This window comes from Halichoerus grypus, chromosome 3, assembly GCF_964656455.1.
Source record: "Halichoerus grypus chromosome 3, mHalGry1.hap1.1, whole genome shotgun sequence".
In the NCBI taxonomy this organism is placed as follows: domain Eukaryota; kingdom Metazoa; phylum Chordata; class Mammalia; order Carnivora; family Phocidae; genus Halichoerus; species Halichoerus grypus.
The window spans coordinates 138,810,518-138,835,432 of record NC_135714.1 but is presented as its reverse complement, the minus strand read 5'-3'; the positions used below and the strand labels follow the sequence as shown (position 1 = coordinate 138,835,432).

The following is a 24,915-nucleotide window of genomic DNA, read 5'->3' as shown; positions in this document are numbered from 1 at the left end:
GTTCCAGAGTAAGTTTGTGTTTAACTCTAAAGTTGTCACTACAAAGAAATGTATACAGGTTCTGATCTACATTTATAAATATGTCTTCTCTTTTTTTTTCTTTTTCTTTTTTTTTTTAAGATTTTTATTTATTTATTTGACAGAGAGATAGAGAGCACAAGTAGGCAGAGAAGCAGGCAGATGGAGAGGGAGAAGCAGGCTCCCCGCAGAGCAGGGAGCCCGATGCGGGACTCGATCCCAGGACCCTGGGATCATGACCTGAGCCGAAGGCAGCCGCTTAACCGACTGAGCCACCCAGGTGCCCTTTTCTTTTTCTTTAAATCTCTTTTTTCAATATGTAGGAATTACTTTATTTTTTATTTTTTATTATGTTCAGTTAGCCAACATATAGTACATCATTAGTTTTTGATGTAGTGTTCAGCTATTCATTAGTTTGCATATAACACCCAGTGCTGATAATATAAATATGTTTTCTGAGGGTAGTTTTCTTATTTACTGTCTTGTAATGTGGATTTTTAAAAAAAATATTTTATTTATTTATTTGAGAGAGAACATGAGGAGGGGGAGAGTGGAGAGGGAGGGGGGCAAGCAGACTCCCCTCTGAGTGGGGAGCCCCACACTGGCTTGATCCCAGGACTCTGGGATCATAACCTGAGCTGAAGGTAGACACTTAACTGAATGAGCCACACAGGTGCCCCTAATGTGGATTATTTTATTCACACCTCATCCTAAGCCTATAAAATAAAGATTATCATTTTCATTGTATTGGTGAGGAAAGTCTCAACACTGTAAGTTAATGTTACAGAGACAGTGAGTTGTAGAACCTAGATAATCTTATCTAACCCCGGAATCCTAACGTACCCCTGTCTGTTTTCTGTCAGAACCTGAATCAACCATATTCAAATGCATAAGATAATTTGAAATTGGTTTTACTGTATTGTTTTCTGACCAGGGTGAAGAGGAGTAAATACTCACCCATGAACTAGCTTTGCCCCCTTGATCATGTCAATAATATCAAACTATTCAAAGTGTAAAAAAAACTAACAAATGTTGGCATATACCCAAGAAAAAGCAAAAGATAAGTGATTACCTTTATTTTTTTAAGATTTTATTTATTTGAGATAGAGTGAGAGAGAGAGCACGGGGTGGGGGGGAGGGGCAGAGGGAGAGGGAGAAGCAGGCTTTCCACTGGGCAGGGAGCCTGATGCAGGGCTCGATCCCAGGACGCTAGGATCATGACCTGAGCTGAAGGCAGACGCTTAGCCAATTGAGCCACCCAGGTGCCCCGATATATGATTAACTTTTAGGAAAGACTTTAAAAAGTGAAATGTGATTAAAAAAAAAACAGCAATAAGTCACTTAATACTCATTCATCTATGTGGTTAAGTTGTGTGTGTTTCTTTTTAAACTTCCCTTAAAGTGAATTATATTATATTGATATTATAGTTAGAAAATTGATGTGCTAGACAAAATGAGAAACAAATAATTTGATAGACTTTTTCAGAGGAATTGTTAGGAAACCAATTTTTTTCATTTCAGTAATATAAATAATACATAAGTGATATAAAATATGAGAAAAGAACAAGATTAGATATTCTAAATTTCACCTTTGTTTATTCTAAATAATAGGATGCCTGTGGTAGGTTTTTTATTGTTTTTTTCTTCCTTTGTTTGGCTTGGTTTTTAAGTAATTCCATCATCTTCAAATAAGTTATTTTAGGCCCTTTAATATTTGGCAGGCCTTTCCTTTAGAATTTATCTGTATAATTTCTAATATATGTATATATTTTACATCTGCTTAAGTTCAAAGAGTGTATTTAATGAGCACTTTGAAAGGCTGAGGGTCATGTTACTAACCTCAATTAACAAAATGAGAAGCAATGGTGATTCTTAAAGAAATATGTTTCTTAGATAAGTCTCAAAGATGGCATAAATTAAATAATGTACAATGCATTGTCTGATGATGTTGTAGCATAACAAAGTGACCAAACTGTCAGGAAGAGAAAATACTCAAGAGAATTATAGTAATGTTATAGTAAGTTAAATGTTTTGAAAAATTGTGTGTCTGCACATATTATAAGCTAGATTTTCCTTTATACTATTTTTCTTTAGCACTTAAGATGGTTGTAGAAGAAAATAAAAGTACCTTTAACTTAGGGAACTTTGAGAGAAACTAAAATTATAAATAATATAACATTCAAAGCAAAATATACTCAAATAATACAGGGAATATATGTAACTCTAACATTTGTTTTCTGAGTTACTCTAAAATGTTTCACTAGCATTTAAATATTCTAATAGTGCCTACACTAACATCCAAAATTAAGTTATTTCAGATATGAGGATAATCACTGAAAAAATACATAATAATGCTATACATTATATATACACATATTATATGCATATATATAAATATATATGTGTGTATTATGTGCATACCTTTTGTTTTGTTTTAGAAGTTTGTCATTAGGAAAGATATATTGAAACAGTATTTCTCGTGATTGTGTGCACCTATGTTTGTGTGCTCAGGTAACCTGCAATCTTCATTCAGTGGTGCTAATTCAAAAACATATTATTATTAACTGGATACTACTGAAGATTCTCTAAACAGATAAGTTTAGTGGTGACACTCCAATGACAGCACAGACTATATGAAAAACTCGTATCTGGATTTGTGTCATAAACTTTTCATAAGAAGGTAGTTTCTACTTTTCTATATATTCTGTATGACAAAGAACTATGGGGTTAGTATAATCAACTTCCAAATCCTACTTCTCTCAGTTTTTAGGTAAATTATTGTGAGAAAGGAATTTACATTTTCTAAGCTTCAACTTAGTCATGTGTAATTAGTGGGAATAATAATTTCTACAGTAAACCAGATTTTTACTTGAATCATTCTTGCCCTTGAATATATGGGGAGACTTAAAACTTCCAAAGTCATATCCTTGCTCCTCTTCAAATTTATAGATTTATGACTTTATTTGCTTACAGTCATCTTTGTCTCCTTTCATACTAATACATGGTTCATAGCTTTCCTTTTCTGGTTAACGCTTGAAGATCTTGGGTTATTGGAAGAAGTCACTTTATTCGATGCATAGTCAGCCCCCTCTCGGGCTTGGAGAGAGGGCGCTGGCTATGTCATCTGGTGGTCTTTGCCACCTGCTCCACAAACTTCCAAATGTCTTTGGCCCAGACCCATGATTCTCCTCTACTAGGAAGAGTAGCAAAGACTCATCCATGCCTCCCTCACTCAGCATGCATGCCTGTGTACGTGCACACATGCACGTCTCTACTTTGCATGAAACGATTCAATTGCATTAAAAAACAATTCCCTCCATCTTGTTTTATTACATTGAATGGTCACTTGGATAATTAAATGGGCTAATGTTTTTAAAAAAATCCATAAGGGTACACAGCAGCACAATCGATGTGTTTTAGTTTCCCTTCCCTTCAGACACTGCAGTCTTCATTCAGTGATGCCTATTCTAAAACACGTTATTAATCTGTATAATTAACAACTTCTCCCATTTTCTGGCTAAAATCCCCTGGAATCATAACATCCCTTTTTCTAAGTTACAGAATGCTTTTTAACTCTATATTTGAAATGGGTGATGAAATACATATAAACTGTTAGAACTAAAAGTTTACATGCTGAAAGATACTCATAATTACAGCCTTAGTTTTCTACAATACATATTTTTACCAGGCATTATAGGGTATAAATACTGTATCAAATTTATGTAAAATTAACCTTTCTTTTTTGTGCTTGGTGATATCAAACAATTCAATTTTAGTGAAACAAAATATATATATATTGACACAGAATATTATTTTCTTGGCTTTGTCATATTAAGACCTAGAAGAGCTGCTTTTGCCTAGGGATAATCTATGACAGCAGTAGTGATATTAAAGAAAACAGAGATAACAGTTTCTAGAAAAAAGTCCTAGATATTTACAGATTATCGAGGTTAAATAGGCTGACTGTGTGTTAAAGAGATCAATTATTAATATTTTACGTTGTTAGAAACTGTTTTTATTTTCTCTTATTCAAATATCTAATTATAGCATCTTTATTTCTATAACTTACATTGATCTTACCTATTTTTTATTAATAGTTTGTATCATTAAATAGTGCTATTCTTGTTTAGAGAAGAAAGAAACAAAGACAGAAGATAAACATGGGAGAAATATTCATTAAAATTTCAGGATCCTGTGCATGTGTGTGAGTCAGAGATGAGAACATGTGAAAGCTGATACCGTATCACTGCCAGATGTTCTAGGGGGCAGAGATCCAAGAAACACTATCATGCTGCTGGTGGTCATTGCAGCTTCCTTTCTGAGGAAATCTCTAGTTTTTCTAGTTTCCTCAGATTAAAGCTCAATGGACACTTTTCTAAAGAAAATCTCCTTAATATGAAACAAATTTATCTTAATATTGACTCACAAATATTTTTTAGCAACTCCTATGTTCAGTTAAGTACAAGATTGTCACTAACCCCTTTCTTTATAAAGGCGATGGTAGATTGTAGTATGTTTAATGTTTCTTATCCCTTAACCCGGGATGGCAGTTTTCACCAAATGACTTGCAACATCTCTCAAGTGTCAATGATTATACTTCTACACCCTAATAAACTCAGAAAGACTATTACTTGCCTTCATCACTTTAAGGGAAGCAAAAGTGATATATGTGTCACTTTTTTAGTAGATTAAAAACTGATTCATGGTTTGCCAACATTCTCTTTACCCTCTGTCATGAGAACTAGAAAATTTCCAGGTGGGGGCAGCATCACAAGTTTGGGCCCCGAATGATGATGACATGGAGCAGAGCTTTATCTAACACACTGTGGGCACGTAGCAAGGGCTTTTCTGAAGTTTTTTGCACTGCAGGAAAACATACCCTTTCCTGACTATTTAATAAAGAAATAAAGTTATATATAATATGCAAATTATGCAAATACACAACATATGATATTAATTTCTTGAAATCTCATAGCCCATGTTAGTATATTAAACACTAACAATTCATTAAGCATTGTTTATCTAGTATATATTTTTAAAAAATAATGATGGGACTCATTTTCTTTATGTTCCTATGTAGAAAAAGAATTTGGGATAATATTAGCTTAGAAGAATGATGAAAGATTTAAATAAGGAAAATATTATTTCAAAAATAGTAACCCTCCTCCCCCTAAATCAAAGCTAAAATAACCAAGAAATCAGGATTCTGAAAATTATAAGGCAGATGACCCTTTCTTGGTAGCTATTATATTTATGAAAAACCTAATTATATCTGAGATCATTTTTATGGATTATTCTTGGAAAACATTAAATTTCTGATAAATACTAAGTCATTTTAATGTCTTCACATTAGTGTAATTTTGCAATACTACGAGCTATTTTCTTTCCTTAAAATATCAAGGAAAAATTAAATTGTATGTACTATTGGATATTTCTTGAAATTTTTTAGGCAGAAATGATTTTAATATTATGCTGAAGTAAAAATGTTAAGGTTAATCTTAGTCAAATACTAAGATAAACCTGGAAGTCATTTTGTTCTTTACTGTGATTCCATTTAAGTAGAGAAAGAGAGAAAACAAAATTAAAAAACAAAACAAAACATCCCTGCTTTCTGGAAAAGCAAATGGCGATGAACCTACAGGTAGGTGTCTTGAATCTAGAGTCAATAAACTCTGGTGCTTGAGAGAGCCAACTCTGTAGCCAGGTTGACTGGCATTAAATTTGAGCTCTGCCACTTTAGTATCTGTGCAACCTTCAGCAAGTTACTTAACCATCCTGGGTGTGTGCTTCCTTGTTTATAAAATGAGGATGGTGATAGTAGCTGCCTGGTGAAAGAGTTGTATTAATTGAGCTAATCCAAGAAAAATGCTTAGAACGATAGCTTGTACACTGGAATCACTCAATAAAATTATTTATTATAATCATAAGAAGGATTACCAATTCATCATTCTCTCTATAATGATTCTCTAATAAAACTTTGTATTAAACTTTGTACAGAAATTTTGTTTTTGTTTTTTACCCTCATAGTGATGTTTTCTAAATATTCTATTCAATACATATTTTAGGTGCTATGAACACCGATAAAAGTAATATAACTATTTTGACATTAAATTATTTTTTACTTTAAAAAAATTGTATGATTTTAAAGCAATCATTCTATAATACTGTCAAATACCTCCTACCAGTTATTTGAAGTAATAAGCAAAGTCTAATGTAGATTAGTAGAACACTCAAGTATCACTTGAAATCTAGGGGTAATAGTTAAATATAAGTTTCAAATGATATTCAGATGACACATGAGCATATTAACTTATTTTTTATCAACATTTCATTAGTTTCTTAATTAGGTAAAAAATAATCACTGTAGACTAATAACTCAGTAATACTTGACTTCATGATTTTTTTTAAAGATTTTATTTATTTATTCATAAGAGACAGAGAGAGAGAGAGGCAGACTCTCCGCTGAGCAGGGAGCCCGATGCAGGACTCGATCCCAGGACCCTGGGATCATGACCTGAGCCGAAGGCAGACGCTTAACCATCTGAGCCACCCAGGCACCTTCTTGGCTTCATGATTAAGCAGAGAAGTGGTATTGGTAGCAGAAAAGAAAATGCTTAGGTTCTAATCCTCCATTCAACTTTGGCAAGCCTATTGACCTAGATAAATACTCAAACTATCAATGCTTCAGTTTCATCATCTTATCATGTCAAGAATATAAAAGCTACTTGATTTAGTATATAGTATTTCTTTTAAGATTTTATTTATTTATTTGTCAGAGAGAGAGAGAGAGAGCACAAGCAGTGGGAGCTGCAGGCAGAGGGAGAAGCAGGCTCCCTGCCAAGCAAGGAGCCCGATGTGGGACTCGATCCCAGGACCCCGGGATCATGACCTGAGCTGAAGGCAGACACTTAACCAACTGAACCACCCAGGCGCCCCTTGATATAGTATTTTCTTTTTTTTTTTGGTAAGGAATCCAAGCATTTTTAAAAATTATTATGTTATGTTAATCACCATACATTACATCATTAGTTTTTGATGTAGTGTTCCATGATTCATTGTTTGCGTATAACACCCAGTGCTCCATGCAGAACGTGCTCTCTTTATTTATTTATTTATTTAAAGATTTTATTTATTTATTTCAGAGAGAGAATGAGAGAGAGAGCATGAGAGGGGGGAGGGTCAGAGGGAGAAGCAGACTCCCTGCCGAGCAGGGAGCCCGATGTGGGACTCGATCCCGGGACTCCAGGATCATGACCTGAGCCGAAGGCAGTCGCTTAACCAACTGAGCCACCCAGGCACCCCTGAACGTGCTCTCTTTAATACCCATCATCAGGCTAACCCATCCGCCCAGCCCCCGCTCCCCTCTAGAACCCTCAGTTTGTTTTTCAGAGTCCATCGTCTCTCATGGTTTATCTCCCCCTCCGATTTCCCCCCCTTCATTCTTCCTCTCCTGCTATCTTCTTCTTCTTCTTTTTTTTAACATATAATGTATTATTTGCTTTGGAGGTACAGATCTGTGATTCAACATTTTTAAGAACAAAATGAAACAATGAAAATGAAAGTCTTTGCAGAATGAATCATGGTTTGTTAACTATTGTAAATCCTCTTCATAGATATCTGTGGAGTAAAAGTTAGTATCTGTATAGTGTTTTCTAGTGTAAATATATAGCACTTGAAGTCATTATTATTAGTGTTTTAGTACTAATGAAAACTTATAAATGCCTTATACCTTAATTAGTAACTACCTAACTTTATATTCAAGAGTTATGAATTTATGTGTACCTTGTTTATGATGCAATGACAAAATTTGTACCACAAACTTAAATACTGAATTGCTACTTACATGTTTATAGATTTTAATATGTGGTAAATTATATATATGTATATAGTAAAATGCGCACTTTTGGTTTTTTTTTGTTTGTTTTTCTTTTCTGTTGTATTTAATAAATTTTGTTAGTTAACATACAGTGCAATATTGGTTTCTGGAGGATCACCTGGGTGGCTCAGTTGGTTAAGTGTCTGCCTTCAGCTCAGATCATGATCCTGGGGTCCTGGGATAGAGCCCTGCATCAGGCTCCCTGCTCAATGGAGAGTCTGCTTCTCCCTTTCCCTCTGCCTCTGCCCCTGCTTATGCTCTTTCTCTCTTTCAAATAAATAAATAAAATCTTTTAAGAAATTATTGGTTTTTGGAGTAGAATTCAGTGATTCATCACTTATATAAAACACCCAGTGCTCATCACAAGTACCCTCTTTAATAACCATCACCCATCTAGCCCATCCCCCACCCACCTCCCTCCATCAACCCTAAGTTTGTTCTCCGTCATTAAGAGTCGTTTATGGCTTGTTTCCCTCTCTCCTTGTTTTCTTTTGCTTCTTTCCATATGTTCATCTATTTTCTTTCTTAAATTTCACTTGAGTGAGATCATATGGTATTTGTCTTTCTCTGACTGACTTATTTCACTTAGCATAATACACTCTAGCTCTTGCAAATGGCAAGATTTCATTCTTTTTGAAGGCTGAATAATATTCTATTGTATATATATATACACCACATCTTCTTTATCCATTCTTCAGTCAATGAACATTTGGGCTTTCTCCATAGTTTGTCCATTCTGCTGGATTTTTTTGTTTGTTTCTATATCATTTATTTCTGCTCTAATCTTTATTATTTCTATTATTTTGCTGGCTTTAGGTTTTATTTGTTGTTCCTTTTCTAGCTCCTTTAGGTGCAAGTTTAGGTCATGTATTTGAGACTTTTCTTGCTTCTTCAGGTAGCCTGTATTGCTATATACTTTCCTCTTATGACCGCCTTTGCTGCATCCCAAAGGTTTTGGACTGTTGTGTTTTCATGTCCATTTGCTTCCATTTATTTTCTTATCTCTTACTTAATTTCCTGGTTAACCCATTCATTCTTTAGTAGGATGTTCTTTAACCCCCATGTATTTGTGTTCTTTCCAATTTTTTTCTTGTGGTTGACTTGAAGTTTCATAGTGTTGTGGTCTGAAAATATACATGGTATGATCTCAGTCTTTTTGTACTTATTGAGGGCTGATTTGTGACCTGGTATGTGATCTATTCTGGAGAATGTTCCATGTGCACTTGAAAAGAATGTAAAATGACACAGTTTTGAACAAAGAAGGCACTTGAAATACAGACTGATTTAAAATACATTTATTTTTATTTTGTTTAATTACAGAAAATAACTTAAAGATTATTCCAATAATAATAACACTGTAAACTAGAAATTACATGTCCTTTGTCTCAGCGCACACTCACACACACACTTACACATTCACTGTTCTTAACATCACATAAAATACTTACAGATGTTTGTAAAGAATAACATTATAAATCTGGGAAGTAATTAAACAGTGGACCATATTATAAACTAATATACCTCAAATATCAGATGAAAATCTAAAGATGTTGACGTTTCTGAAAGCATGTCTGAATCAGTCTTTGTAATTGCACTTGAATCCTAAAGTAAAAGTTTCCAATATATTCAATGGTGGCAAATATGTTTTCTTTAAAGTAGAACTTTCATGCCTTATTTCATGTGAATAAGATGAGTGGTCAACCTTGATAATATCATTTACAGTCACAAATGCAATACTCTATCAAAGAATGAGATTGATTTTCCAGTGTGGCTGGTAAGCTGGTCCGGAAGACATCTTCTAAGTACTCTGAAGCCTGAAAAGACACACACTATTCATGCTTGTTTTAAGAGCACATTACCTCCTCACAGCAGGAAAAGACAGCATGAATAGAAAGAAGCAAAGTCCTTAGTTAAAATAAAACTCAAAAGGAAAAAAAAAAATGCTTTCACTGGGCTTTAAAGATATATAAGAATCAATTATTATAATTAAAAAGATTACATTAATCTCATAGCTTGTGGTAGTAAAGTACATTAGTTTCTCAAGCATGGAATTTGAAGATCTGGGCATTAAACTCAGGAAAGAAAAGCATGGTTAAATTCCTTAGAACAGTGTTTCTTGTTTTATGTTCTGTTTCTGTGTGTGTGTGTGTGTGTGTGTGTATGTGTGTGTGTTTTATTATACTTTTAATACAAAATCAAGGAACAGCTTTCTAGGTAAATTATTACTACCTAATTTTTAATAACCTAAGACAAGGAGAATAAGTTGCACAACAGAGTTTACCTAAATAATAAGATAGTTATTTAACCCTTTAAGTGGATAACCATGAATTGTGTAAAGGACGTTTCTGGAAAAAATAAGTAATAAATAATAATAATAATAGTTGGGCTTATTAATCCTGAGAAAGAAGAACAAAGCAGGAGGCATTACACTTCCTGATTTCAGACTTTATTACAAAGCTATACTAATCAAAACCATATGGTACTATGGTAAAAACAGACACATAGATCAATGAAACAGAATTGAGAGCCCAGAAATAAATCCAACCATACACAGTCAATTTGACAAGAAAGCCAAGAATACTCATCAGTGAAAGGACAGTCTCCTTAATAAATGGTGTTAGGAAAACTGGATATACACAGGCCAAAGAGTAGAATCTGACCTCTGTCTACAATAATTAACTCAAACAGATTAAAGACTAAATATAAAACCAAAAAGTGTAAAGCTACTGGAAGAAAACAGAGGAAGAACTCTGTGACATTGATCTTGGCACAATTTTTTGACCATGAAACCCAAAGCACAAGCAACAAAGACAAAAATAAACAAGTGAGACTACAACACACAAACACAAACACACACGCACAAAAACCTTTTACAATAAAACAAAGAAAGTAATCAAAATGAAAAGGCAATCTATGGAATGCAGGAAATATTTGGAAACCACATATTTAATATAGGGGTAATATCCAAAATTTATAAAGAATTCATACAACTCAACAGCAACGAACAAACAAGCAATCTGCTTTTTTTAAAATGGGCAAAGGACCGGAACAGACATTTCTCCAAAGAAACTTTACAAATGGCCGGGGCGCCTGGGTGGCTCAGTCGTTAAGCATCTGCCTTCGGCTCAGGTCATGGTCCCAGGGTCCTGGGATCGAGCCCTGCATCGAGCCCCGCATCGGGCTCCCCGCTCAGCGGGAAGTCTGCTTCTCCCTCTCCCACTACCCCCTGCTTGTGTTCCCTCTCTCACTGTCAATCTCTCTGTCAAATAAATAAATAAAATCTTAAAAAAAAAAAGAGAGAAACTTTACAAATAGCCTACAGGTACATGAAAAGACATTCAACATCACAAATCATCAGGGAAATACAAATCAAAGCCACAATGAAATATGACCTTATACCTGTTAGAATGTTATTATTAAAAAGACAGGAGACGACAAATGCTGGCGAGGATATGATGAAATGGGAACCCTTGTGCACTGTTGGTGGGAATGTAAAGTGGTGCAGTCACAATGGGAACCACTATGGAGGTTTCTCAAAAAAATGAAAACTAAAACTACCATGTGATCTAGGAAACCTATATCTGAGTATGTATCTGAAGGAAATCATTGTTTTGAAGATGTATCTGTCACCCCCATATTCATTGCATCATTATTCACATTGGCCAAGACCTGGGAATAACCTAAGCCTCAGTTGATGGATGAATGGATAAAGAAAATGTGTTATACCTGACAATTCAATGGAATGTTATTCAGCCATAGCAAAGAAGGAAAACATTCCTTTTGGACAGCATGGCTGGAACTCAAGGGCATTTTGCTAAGTGAAATAAGTCATACAGAGAAAAACAAATAATTTATGTTCTCACTTATATGTATAACCAAAAAAAAAAAAATTCATAGAAATAGAGAGGAAAATGATGGTTGCCAGAGTCTGGGATATGGAGGAAATGGAGAGATGTTGGTCAAAATGTACAAACTTCCAGCTTTAAGGTGAATAAGTTCTGAGAACCTAATATGCATCATGGTGACTACGATTAACAATATTGTATTATATACCTTACATTTGTTAAGAGAGTGGAAATCAAATGTTATCACCACAAAAATGGTAATTAAGTGAGGGGATGGAGGCATTAACTAACTTTATTGTGGTAATCATTTCTTAATATATACATATATAAATCATCACATTGTACACTTTAAAGTTACATATCTGGAAATAGTATCTCAAAGCTGGAAAAAAGAAATCAGTTTTATTGCAATACCATAATAATTTAAGAAAGAAGTATTAAATTACATGAAATAATGAAAAATGTTTAAAAATATAGGATAGCAAACACAATTAAGTTGGCAAATCAGTACTCAAATCATTCTGATTTCCTTAGGGCACTAGATAAAGAATTATGAGAGCACTAGCCATTCTGTTGAAGAATTCATGGTGCATTAAAGTGACAAAGATCTCAAAAGATTGTTATGTTTTATGACTTGTATCTATGTCTTATGATAGTTATATTTCAACTTCAGAAGAGGAGAAATTATTAGAAGATTAATAAAGTGACTACTTGCAATTGCTTAGTGAAAAAGAAATGATATCAGCAGAAGTCAACAGAGTAAGAATGAGAACTCTTTGGGTAAACTGTTAAATTTAATTTCATTCTTTCTCCTCCCAGATATTTCTGTTAAACTAATCTCACTCCAACCTAATCTGTATTATATGGCAAACCAAATTTTGTAAATTACCCCCAAAACATTGCTAAAATGATTGTGCAGAATAAACTGGGCAACGGATGTCTTAGCCCCCAAATTGGATCACCTTTCCTGTGCTTGTTCTCTCTTTCCCTCTCCAGATGTTCTGTTGGGTTGTATAGATAACTTCAAGGTGTCTTGATTTTTGGTGTCTGTTAGGGTTTAGAAAATGAAGAGCATGGGGAAGGAGGAGGGAGGGTGAGACTGGAGATAAATAAATTAGACAGTTTGATAGATGATGATGATAGATGATAGATAATGCTGTAGGTAGGTAGGTAGGAAGGTAGATGGATAGAGAAGATTAGATAGATGTAGATAGATTTACAGATATAGATATACCTCCTCACCACCACTTGTAGGGGCACTAGGTCAGTTGCATCCTTTGACCTAACATCACAGCTCTTGTCAGGGGACAGCCTTCATACACCTTCTTTCTGGTAACAGCTGTCTTTTTTTTTTTTTTTTTTTTCCTGCTTAGGCCTAAAATTGGGAAAAGGAACTTGCTATTACTAAGTTCTTCCATATTCCTATAAATAGTCTCTCAATTAAACTATCTTCAAATTGCCTTAAGTGCAAGTACCATTTGATCCCTACTAGGATTTTAATTGTTTCATCTCTTTTATTGATAAAAATATATATGAAAGGAAAAAGAAAAATGACAGCACTATTGTTAGTTTCTTAGTCATTTCTTCATAAAAAAAAAGTATTGTACAAAATGTATTGACATTTTTTGTATTGATATATTGATATATTTAGGGGGCCAAAGTAGCCCACGTATTTGAAGTGGGCACAAATAGATCCAAGACTAGCCATAAGCAAATTGTGAAGGCAGGAAAATTATGTCTTCCAGTCTTTTGTGAATGAAAATCTTTTAAGTCTCATTTAGCAGATAATCAATTAAAACAGAAAGTAAAGTAGAATGTATATATCTTCACCTGATGTTAAAATTATTCTTTAAGATCAGTTCCATTTTGTATGTATAAAATATGTTCTAAAGCATTCATGTACAATATTTGAGACCAAAATCCCATAGATGAACAGATGAAATGATTTTTTTTTTTACTTAATAGTTGTTTATAGGGACGCCTGGGTGACTTAGCCGGTGAAGCATCTGCCTTTGGCTTAGGTGGTGATCCCAGTGTCCTGGGATTGAGCCCCACAATGGGGCTCCCTGCTCAGCGAGGAGTCTGCTTCTCCCTCTCCCTCTTCCCCTCCTTGCTCTTGCTTCTGCTCTTGCTCTCTCTCACTCTCCCTCTCAAATAAATAAATAAATAAAATCTTTAAAAAAATTGAGATTTATAAAGAATAGCTTAGGAGATGGAAGTATTGTTAAACAGAAGAGGTGAGATCACCATTCTCACAGGGCTTCTATTTAGATGAGACAATATAGGCAATCAATCAATCAATCAGTCAGTCAATCATAGGTAATGTTAACTGCTCTTCCTAATTCTTTAAAAGAGTTGTTTTAAGAATAGAAAAGTGACCAGTGCAGTAGGAGCAGAGTGGATAAGAGCACGTTTAATATTTTAGTGTTTATTCTTCCACTTGACTCTTCAATAAGTGTTTTTGATGCTGATACGGCTTTGGCATTCACTCACTGGGCCTGAAGATCTGCTCCCAGCTGGGCTGCATGTCTATTCAGATTTGAGTGTGTGTTGGTACTGAAGGGTGCGAGGCTGTCTTCACAGTGAGCTTCAGGGAAAACACGAAGGGGCTTTTGCATGGTGTCAACTGTAGGACTCCAGCAGAACGAGGACACCTTGTGACATCAATATAAATAGCTGCAAATTGACAGCTGGTACCAAGTAATGAAAAACAGGTGGCTAAATGTGAACTGAAATGTGATGGTGATTATTGTATTTTGAAGGTACAGTCTGTGAATCTTCCTGTGTGTAATCAGGATGGCTATTTGCATTATAAACACTGTAGGCTCATTCCAAACCATATCTGTGACTTCACCAAGTCAGCTTCCATACTTGCTTATATAATTTCAAACATCTGTTCTTTTATACATTCATTTATACAGTCATGGAGAACCAACTATGTGTTCAAAAGTGATCTTCTACAAATGAACACTAGTATAATTGTCCTTATAAAACAAAATAAAACCCAAATATCCTCATCTAAAATAAAATATGTATCTCTCTTTATATTTGATGAATGGGCTACATAAGAATTATGTACTACTTAATAATTCTTACTTAATAGTTATATTAATAATTATATATAATAATTATTGCTTAATAATTATTATACTTAATAATTACCATATATTTATTTGAAGTCTATCATCTGTTTTAAGTCTAACTTCAACCTTACATCTAATTAATGTCACTAAACAGTTGTATATTCCCTTAACAATGCACTATGTCCAAAACAATCTTTAAAAAATATCTTTCTCTTCTCTAACAAAGTTTTTTAGACGACTAACTGAGGCTTACTCTTGAGAATGGAGATCTTGCTATTTATGGTGTTCTATTTTTTTTATCCAAAGAAAAGAAAACTTTATTAAACATTGAGCAATTGACACACAAATTCTGAAGAAAATATACCAGTTACACTGGATATGTAGATATAAATCCAACACAATCTTTTCTGTATTTTTTTAAAGCCTGAGTTTTGTTTTTTATTTTTCACTTTTCTCTCCAAGTTAATCAAGCATATTGAAAATATGAATACTTGCTTATTATCCTTATTCTTCATTTCCTTGTCACATCTCAATGTTGTTTGCCTTGTGCTCCCAAGAATACATGGGATTCACTATCCCTTAGTTCAGCCAATACCTGCTAAATACAATGGATGCTTTTAAGTCATTAACAAAAGAGAATTCTATCAATAACATGATTGAACAATAAAAAATATCAACATCATCAGAAATATTAAAACCCTATTAAACTTTAGGTTTGTAATACCATAGTTTTGTTGGAATTACATTCCAAACTCAAAAGTTCCTAGTATTCTATGTGTTATTCAAAATTCCAGCCTTTATTCAATGCTTTTCTCTCTGCATGCTCTCCTGAAGTAAGTCTGTATGTCATTGGCCCTTAGGTTTTCTTTTTAAAATTGTATTATTGACGTAAAATTTAAATGCAATGACATATACTAACCTAAGTGGTTAGTTTCTTGACAAATGTGTATACTATGTAATCAGCAGTCCAGTCAAGATAGAGAATATGCTCATTACTCCAGAAAACTCTTTCATTCTTCTTTCTAGTTAAGCCTCCTTTCTCAGCCAGTGATCTTGTTCATTCTTAAATATTGGTTATTAGTTCTCTCTCTCTCTCACACACACACACACACTAACTCTCTTTTTCTCTCTTTTCCTCTCTCCTTCCCTCCCTCTTTTTCTCTCTCTGTCTCTGCTCTCTCTCTTTGGTCATTTCTGTCAGAGATTTAATCATTCCAATAATGTTTCAAAATAAATAACTTTTGGCTTTTAAATTCTATTATATGATTTCTATTTTTTTGATGTTTAGTTTTATTATTATTTATTTTTTCTATATCCTTTAGGTTATTTTTTCTTTTTTCCTAGCTTCTTAAGATGGAATTATATCATTGAATTTAAACTTCTTCTTTTTCCTTATATAAACATTTAAATATCTACTTTTTTCCTATAACCAGGAACACTAAGATTCCTAAGCAACAGAACTTATAATAGCAAAAACAATCTTTATAAAACGAGTAAGTTGGGAAAATGATCTTACCTTATATTAAGACTAGGTGACAATGGCAAAGCGACAGACACATACACTGATACAGAATAGAGAACGCCCCCCTCCCCCCCCAACATACAAAGTTCAACTTAAACCTCACAACTAAATTTAAGATGTAAAACTACAAAAGTTTTAGGAAAAAAATAGGTAAAAATCTTCAGGACTTAGAATTTGATAAAAATTTCTTATACTCAAACCAAAATCATGACTCCTGAAAGAAAAAAGTGATAAATGTAACTTTATAAAAATTTTAAAAAAAATGTCTACTCTAAGGAAGTTCATGAGACCAGGATAAAAAATACAAGTTACAGAGTGGCAGAATATATTTCCAAATTACATATCCAACAAAGGACTAGCATTTAGAAACACAAAGAATGCTCAAAATTCAACAATAAAAATAAACAATCTGATGAAATTTTAAGATAGCAAAAGACATGAACAGACATTTCACAAAAATATATATATACAAATAAACGCATGAAAAGATGTTCAGCACCATTAGTCATCAGGGATATGAAAATTAAAACTGCAAGGAGATATCACAACAGACATATCAGAATGGCTAAAATAAAAAAATAGTGACACCACCAATTCTGGTGAAGATGCAAGAAACTTGGATCACTTACACATTGTTGGATGGAATGTAAAATGGTCCAGCCACTCTAAAAAATAGTTTGACATTTTCTTATAAAACAAAATGCCTAATAACCATATATTATGGACTGAATGTTTTTATCCTTCCCAAATTCTTTTTTTTTTTTTAAAGATTTTATTTTTTTATTTGACAGAGAGAGACAAAGCAAGAGAAGGAACACAAGCAGGGGGAGTGGGAGAGGGAGAAGCAGGCCTCCCGCCGAGCAGGGAGCCCGATGCGGGGCTCGATCCCAGGACCCCGGGATCGTGACCTGAGCCACAGGCAGACGCTTAACTGACTGAGCCACCCAGGGGCCTATCCTTCCCAAATTCTTATGTAGAAACCCTAACCTCCAGTATGACTACATTTGGAGATGAGTTCTCTAAAGACTCGAATAATGTTAAATGAGGTCATAAGAATGGAACTCTGACCCAATAAGATTAGTGTTTTTGGATGAAGAGACATCAGAGAGCATGCCATCTCTCTCCTTGTGCACATATACGTAGGAGCACACAATGAGAAGATAGCCATGTGCAACACAAGCGCAGAGCTCTCATCAGACAACAATCCTGTGGGCACCTTGATCGTGGCCTTTCAGTCTGGAGAAATGTGAGAAAATAAATTTCTGTTGTTTAAGCCACCTGGTCTGTGGTATTTGTTCCCATAGCCTTAGCCAACCAATATACCATATAACCCAGCAATTACACTGTTGGTCATTTAGTGTAGAGAAATGAAGCTTATGCTCACACAAAATCTGTACACAAATATTTCAGCTTTATTTGTAATAACCAATGCCTGGAATCGACCCAGATATCCTTCAACTGGTGAATGGTGGAACAAACCGTGGTCCGTATATACCATGGAATACTATTCAGTAATAAAAATGAAGACAGAAACTTGGATACATCTCCAGGATAACCACCACCACCAACAACAACAAAAACAACACAAAGAACTTAAACCTTACATACTGCAATATTTTTATTTATATAACAGGTTTAAAGGATGAAATTTTAGAAATGAAGACAGTTTTTGTTTGCCAGAGGGTAGGTTTGTGCAGGGGGGCAGGTGAAGGGTGTTGGGTGTGGTGATAAAACTGCATCACATGGGATCCTTGTAATATTGGATCTGCTCCTTGTCTGGACTGTGGCAGTGCATCCATAACCTGCACAAGTGATAATATTGCATAGTATTACACACACACACACACACACAACCACATAATTATATGTAAGTGTAAGTAAAACTGGTAAAAACAAGTAAAATCTGAATAAGATTGGTGGACTGTAACAATGTCAATATACTAGTTGTGGTGTTATACCATAATTTTGCAAAATGTCATCAGTAGGGGAAATTGGACAAAGTGCACCAGGGATCTCTCTATTTTTTTTTTTTTATTACAAGTGCATGTGAATTACAATTATCTCAAAAATCAATTTCAATTAAAAATAAAGATTGCATGGCTCTGTGATCACTAATTGTCCCATAAAGTTGCTCTTCATCAACAATTTATAAATGTAGAGAACTGGTTATTACACATCTATCATGAGTATGAGGGTGGTAGAGGTGGAAGGTGTTGGATATGGAAAAAATTTCAAAGTAAGGAAGAGAGTTTTGAGAAATTTAATTTCTGAATGATTTGAGTTAGAGGATTTCTCTTTCCCTTTCTATTATTCAGGGAAATTTTCATGTTGGTTGCTGCAATAATGGCAGTGGTGATCCAAGCCACAGACTACATGCTGGTCCAAGGTGGAATATAATTTGGAAGGAGGTTTAAATTTCACAGTGCTATGACTGGTAAAGGGCAAGTGATGCCGTGTGAGTAAACGCCAAACATCCTTTGCTTGACAGAAAGCAAAAGAGAAAAAGAAAGTCCTGATGTGTAACCTTTGCTGAGAAAACCTTGATTTGTAACCTTTGCTGATTTCAGTTGTGTAAATATTCCCACCATGGCCAATTTTAAGCTACCAGTGGGTTGTTGTTACTGAACTTGTGGGAAGAAATGTGAATAGTTGACTCTTCTGATCTGGTAGAAGCTGACTCAAGCAAGAAAGAATGAGTAGTAGAAGTAGAAACAAGGTACTTTCAGCAGTATGGTGAAGAGGTTGTACAAAACTGAGGATCTGGTTCAATGATGTCCCCATGTGTTTGCAAAGCTAGAGATGATTCCATGCAAAGAAGCTTTTGGTTACAATTTCCTTTTTATTGAACTTGAGTCTGAAAGAAGATGAATCTTTCCCATATGACCCCTTTTTTATGATGGCTACGTATTTTTAAATGGGTGTAGGAAGATTCTTTACCATTACTCAGAAAAACTTCCAAGTTCACTTTTTTCTTTTTAAGATTTTATTTATTTGACAGAGAGAGACACAGCGAGAGAGGGAACACAAGCAGGGGGAGTAGGAGAGGGAGAAGCAGGCTTCTCACTAAGCAGGGAGCCTGATGTGGGACTTAATCCCAGGACCCTGGGACCAAGACTTGAGCTGAAGGCAGACGCTTAACGACTGAGCCACCCAGGCGCCCCCCAAGTTCACTTTGGTAAAGGAATACTGCCTTCTTTTAGTGCCAGTTGAGAATGACTGATTTTTCCTTATATCTATGGCTTTATATATAACCTGGTGTAAGAAAAAAACAAACAAAAAAAGTTATGGATAAAAATCAAGATTTTTGCACAGTAGAAGCTGAAGAGCCAAGAAGCACCCTTCTTTTAAACATAAGAATAGTAATATCTCTCTATATATTTTAGGAAATACAAATTTCTTCCTATTAGTTATATTTTTATTCTTCTGACTTCATTTTATTTTCTGAAAATGATGAAGTGCTATAATTTATTTTTATTTTCTCTTTCTCTCTGCTTTTTTAATATTAACTTTCACTCCTATTCTCTGGGAGAAGTTTTACTCCTTTGCTCAATTTTTCTCTCTCTCTTTTCTTCTCCCTTTATTTACTCCAGTTCTCTTTTTATTTTCTTCCTCTGCCTTCATTGCTACTGAAAAAAGTGTTTGTTGCAGAGGTACAAGTGAAAAAAAAAAAACTAAGTAAAAAAAAATGCATTTGTCTTCCACATAAGCCTTATATCTTCCAACATAAATGCTAACCTATTATTCTAAACATTTTTTGTATTTATTCAACTCAAGTCAACTATAATTATCAATGAAAATAAAGTTATTCAACACAGAGTAGAAAAGCTCTGGGCTCCCTTTCCCCCATTAAAACACTGATTCAACAACAATTCATAGATAAATTTCCTTTGTGAGAAATCCAGAATTGAAATTGAATGGCTACAGCACCCTGGGTAAATGTGAAATTAGACTAACCACAAAAGGTAGGGAGATTCAGGACATCCTGTTTCCAGGGTCCTTGTCCTTGTGCAACAACATATAATCAGGAAGAGAACCCCTAGCTCCCAGATCCTCCCAGGGGAGGAAGGAGATCGATTCACTTGCTTGGCACCACAGACTTTCCTATGGGCTCCTCAGAGGACTGCCTTCTATCTTACCCTCTTGTAGTTCTGATAGAACCCACATAGTCTAGTCCCTTGGGAGAGAATGAAGACAGTGTCTTGGGGTAGTAGAAGCCATGCATACTCTGTTCTGTTCAGCACAGAGCAAGCAGATGAAAAATCCTAGTTCTCAGCTTCTCCCTGGGGAGGGAAAGAGTTGACCCTGTCACTTGTCTTGCCAATCTTGGAGCTCTGAAAGTCCCAGCACAATCTAGCCCTAACAGTAGCATGGGCTGGGAGAGACTATAGATTCATCCTCATCCCCCCAACAAGAGCCCAGCCACCCACCCCCATCCCTGCCCTGAGCACAGAGTGAACAGACAAAAAATGAATAAATAAATAAATCCCAGCTCTCATCTTCCCCCTGGGGAGGAAAGAGTTGATCAATGTGTATAATATCCCGCCTTCTCCCAGACTCCCCAAAGAACTAGCACCAGTCTTACCATCTTTACTGTTTGTGTTAACAGAAGAATGAAAATAACCAGTTATAAATTTGTACATAATTTTGTTAAGGTTCTTCGATATTTTAATAGCACAAAAGTGCCAAACAACTTAATATATTGTGAGAAAATGTTTTATTATAAAATAAATTAGGCTTTCTCTAAAAATATGAGGTAATCCAAAATTGAAACCTCAAGGTAGATAATTGCAATAGTAATAAAGTATATACTTTAATATAAGTAAATTGTAATTATAAAGTAAAATATAAAAATAGCAAATATTAATATTCTAATATTTAATAACAAATATGTTTAACATATTTACAAACATTATTAATAATAATTTAATAATAACTATGTATAGTAAATACCTAATTGTTTGACAGAATATTTAATAACTATGTTTAATAAAATATTAACTAAAATGACTATATAAATATATTTTAAATTACAAGCAATGTAATAAAGTAAAATCATAAAATATATGATATATGTGTTTCATTCATGTAATCAGTAATAACATGACACTATGCTTCGAGGTGTAACTTTTATGTAGAGTAGTACATTTCCTAACATGAGCATTTATTTTATTTAATTTCTTTAATTTTTCTTTGGGAGTTTGAAATGTGCACAATTGTAAAAGCATGAGCAAATAAAACCAGTTGAAGGCCATTGTGACTCTATAATGTATACATAGAGAGGGAGAGAGAGGTGGAAAGTCACATGTTTACCTCCACTTCTTCAAGTGTGCCAGGACCAAGTCTTTTGGTATCTAGGGTCTCCACTGGACCCCTGACCACACAGGGTAGTAGTTATTAGAAAAGCATATGGATTACAATCACATGTAACACAGGACCACATGATGACATCCCCGAAGAAATAACATCATTTTCTGAGTGACCAGTAATGATTAGTTGTATTGTATTCTGAGACAATGCTGTCTTTATTACATTGTTCACATCCATTCCAATCCAGATCTAAATTACGACTCTCATTAAGTCCATAATGCTTCCCAGTTTTTACAGTAGTATTTACGTGGCATCTCTGCATCACTCAAAATCTATTCTACTTTTCTGAGATTTTAAATTTGTTATCTGTATTTCTAGTTAAATTTTCACGGACAGATGTTTAATTACTCTAAGTAGTCTGCAATTTATTTTAGAAAGAATATTATACTTTATATTTCATATTTACATTCATTTCTAGGCACTTAGTTATACCATTATTTGATATAAGTAACCAGGTCTGAGGAAAGATGATAACATTCACCAATGTCATCTCTTAATAATCTTCTCTCAGATGGATGAAATTTAGAAATAAAAAAATATTCAATAAAAATTACACTTTTTATACATGGATTTATAGACACATAAACATATGCAGTTTGTCATTATTTGGTAATACCCAGAAGGTAGTATTATTTTGGCTTTTTGTTTGTTTACTTGCTTATTTTGCTTAACTTTTAGTTTGAATTTTTTCCTGAGTTATTTATTATTGTTACGTGTGTGTGTGTGTGTGTGTGTGTATGTGTGAATCCTGGATATATTTTATTCAATCCACCCCTGCTTTCTAAAATAAAAAAAATAACACATACAATATTAAAATCACATAATAAAGGGGAGGAACTCTTTTGAGCAGATCAAGTCATCAAGTAAAATAGTTAACATTTTGTGACTTCCATAATGATATATTAGTATTTATTTATTTATTTATTTATTTATTTATTTATTTATTTTTAAAGATTTTACTTATTTATTTGAGAGAGAGAATGAGAGAGAGAGAGCACATGAGAGGGGGGAGGGTCAGAGGGAGAAGCAGACTCCCTGCTGAGCAGGGAGCCCAATGTGGGACTCGATCTTGGGACTCCAGGATTATGACCTGAGCCGAAGGCAGTTGCTTAACCAACTGAGCCACCCAGGTGCCCAGTATTTATTTTATTGACCCTGAAGTTAATAATATATGCATTTTTAGATGAAGAAGCATTAATAATTTCAGGTGGGCCAGCATTGTTTCTATGTGTAGATAAAAGGGTATTAAATGCATAACGGAGAAAATGCATCCATTTCATTGGCCATAGAATGCCTTTTTAATCATATTCATAGCGTACAGTAAAAGTTAACTTTTATAAAATATTTTTGTTTTTCTTTATGGTATTTCAAATATTAGGGTTTGTTGTGTAATTGGACTCCTCATGAATCATAGATGTACAAAGATAGACAGGACTTCATGGATTAAATAGTGTCATCTTTTTGACTAATGGTATGAAAAGGCTTTGTCTAGTTTAAAATATCTTGTCTAATTTCATTATTTCAATTCCTGGCTGTCTCTTCACCTAAAACTAATGCAATGCCATCTGCTCCCAACATCCACTGAAACATCTTTCCCTAATTTCAAAGTCATCCTACTTAGTTACGATATAAACCAGGCATTTTTCAGAACTGGATTGATATAACTTTTCATAGCATTTGAAATTCTTAAGCACTCTATATTTCTAGAAATTCTCAATGGTGTTATTTTTCATATTTCCTTCGATGTTTCTTTCACAACATCTTATTCACGGGCTCCAATTTCTTTTCCTTTGGTGTTAAGAAAGGGTATTGGGGCGCCTGGGTGGCTCAGTCGTTAAGCGTCTGCCTTCGGCTCAGGTCATGATCCCAGGGTCCTGGAATCGAGCCCTGCATTGGGCTCCCTGCTCCGCGGGAAGCCTGCTTCTCCTTCTCCCACTCCCCCTGCTTGTGTTCCCTCTCTCACTGTGTCTCTCTCTGTCAAATAAATAAAATCTTAAAAAAAAAAAGAAAGAAAGGTACCTTACTTAGTGCTCTTGCTTTCCACAATTTTTTCTGAGTTCCAAAGAATTTTCTATTCATTTTATGCCTTATCTTCAAATAAATAATTTTCTCTGTGACTTCAACTAATATTTACATTTTAATTAACTCTTATTGAAAATGTATCCTGAGCTTCCAGGTTCATAGGTCCAGCTACATATTTAGCACCTGCAGTTGGACGTCACACGGATGTGTCTCAAACTTAGTAAATCCAGAACTGACTCAATACCATTTCTCAAAAACTATCCCTCCTCCTTTTTTTTTTTTTTTTTTTGTATTTCAAAAACTGGAATCAATATCTACTCAATTATTCAAATCAGGAAATAAGAAAATATTCCAAATGTGTATGATCCTTAAACATATCATCATTATATCTTCTTTTTTTACATGTCCAATCTCACCTTTTATTTTAATACCTGAAAATGTTTCTAGAAAAACAAAATTTTACAATATCTCAAATATTCTCCTGAACAGCCTATTTTCAACACTGCTTCTGGAGTACTTTTTAATGTCCAAATTTGCTTATATGATAGCCTTACAATGCCATCTGCAATGCAATGCCATTTTAAAATGCCTCAAAACTTCTTAGAAGAGCATATTAAGACTCTCCATGAACTCTCATTATCCACCAGACTCCATCAGCAGCTTCTGCCTGAAGGATAATGCGCTATATACAGGTATAGGAATACATCTTACTCATTGTCAACTTCACGCATTTCTACTTATATTCTGGCTCTCTGATATGGCAATCTTTCCTCACAAAATGCACCACCAGACTGTCCTATGTTATAGTTTGTTCTTTTAGTTCAGTTTTCATATCATCTATAAATTCTTCCCTTGTCTTTGCCCTGAGATGGCTAGTCATCCCCTCACCTGAAGAGTCATCAAGCCTTACAAATGTATACCATGCTTAAATTGTCATAATACTATGTTGGTGTTTGTATTGGTTTGTTTATATGTGGGAATTTCCACTAGCCTTACTATCAGGCATCTTTCCTCTCTATATTACCTGTTCTCAGCACATACTAAGAAGGAGGCATTAAGAATCTGTTGAATGAGTCTTAATATGGCAATGTGTCTTTCTATTATCCAATAACTTAATAGGTCAGTAAAGTCACAAGTCATTACTAGTTTTTTAAAATACATTTTTTAACAAATTGTCTCTAA

The 24,915-nt window shown here is 34.4% G+C and overlaps 1 protein-coding gene across 4 annotated transcripts in view; it reads left to right on the top strand.

Moving 5' to 3' along the window:
• The window catches only part of FSTL5 (follistatin like 5), a 725,252-nt gene that overhangs the window by 311,294 nt on the left and 389,043 nt on the right, over positions 1–24,915 (top strand). The window lies entirely within an intron of this gene.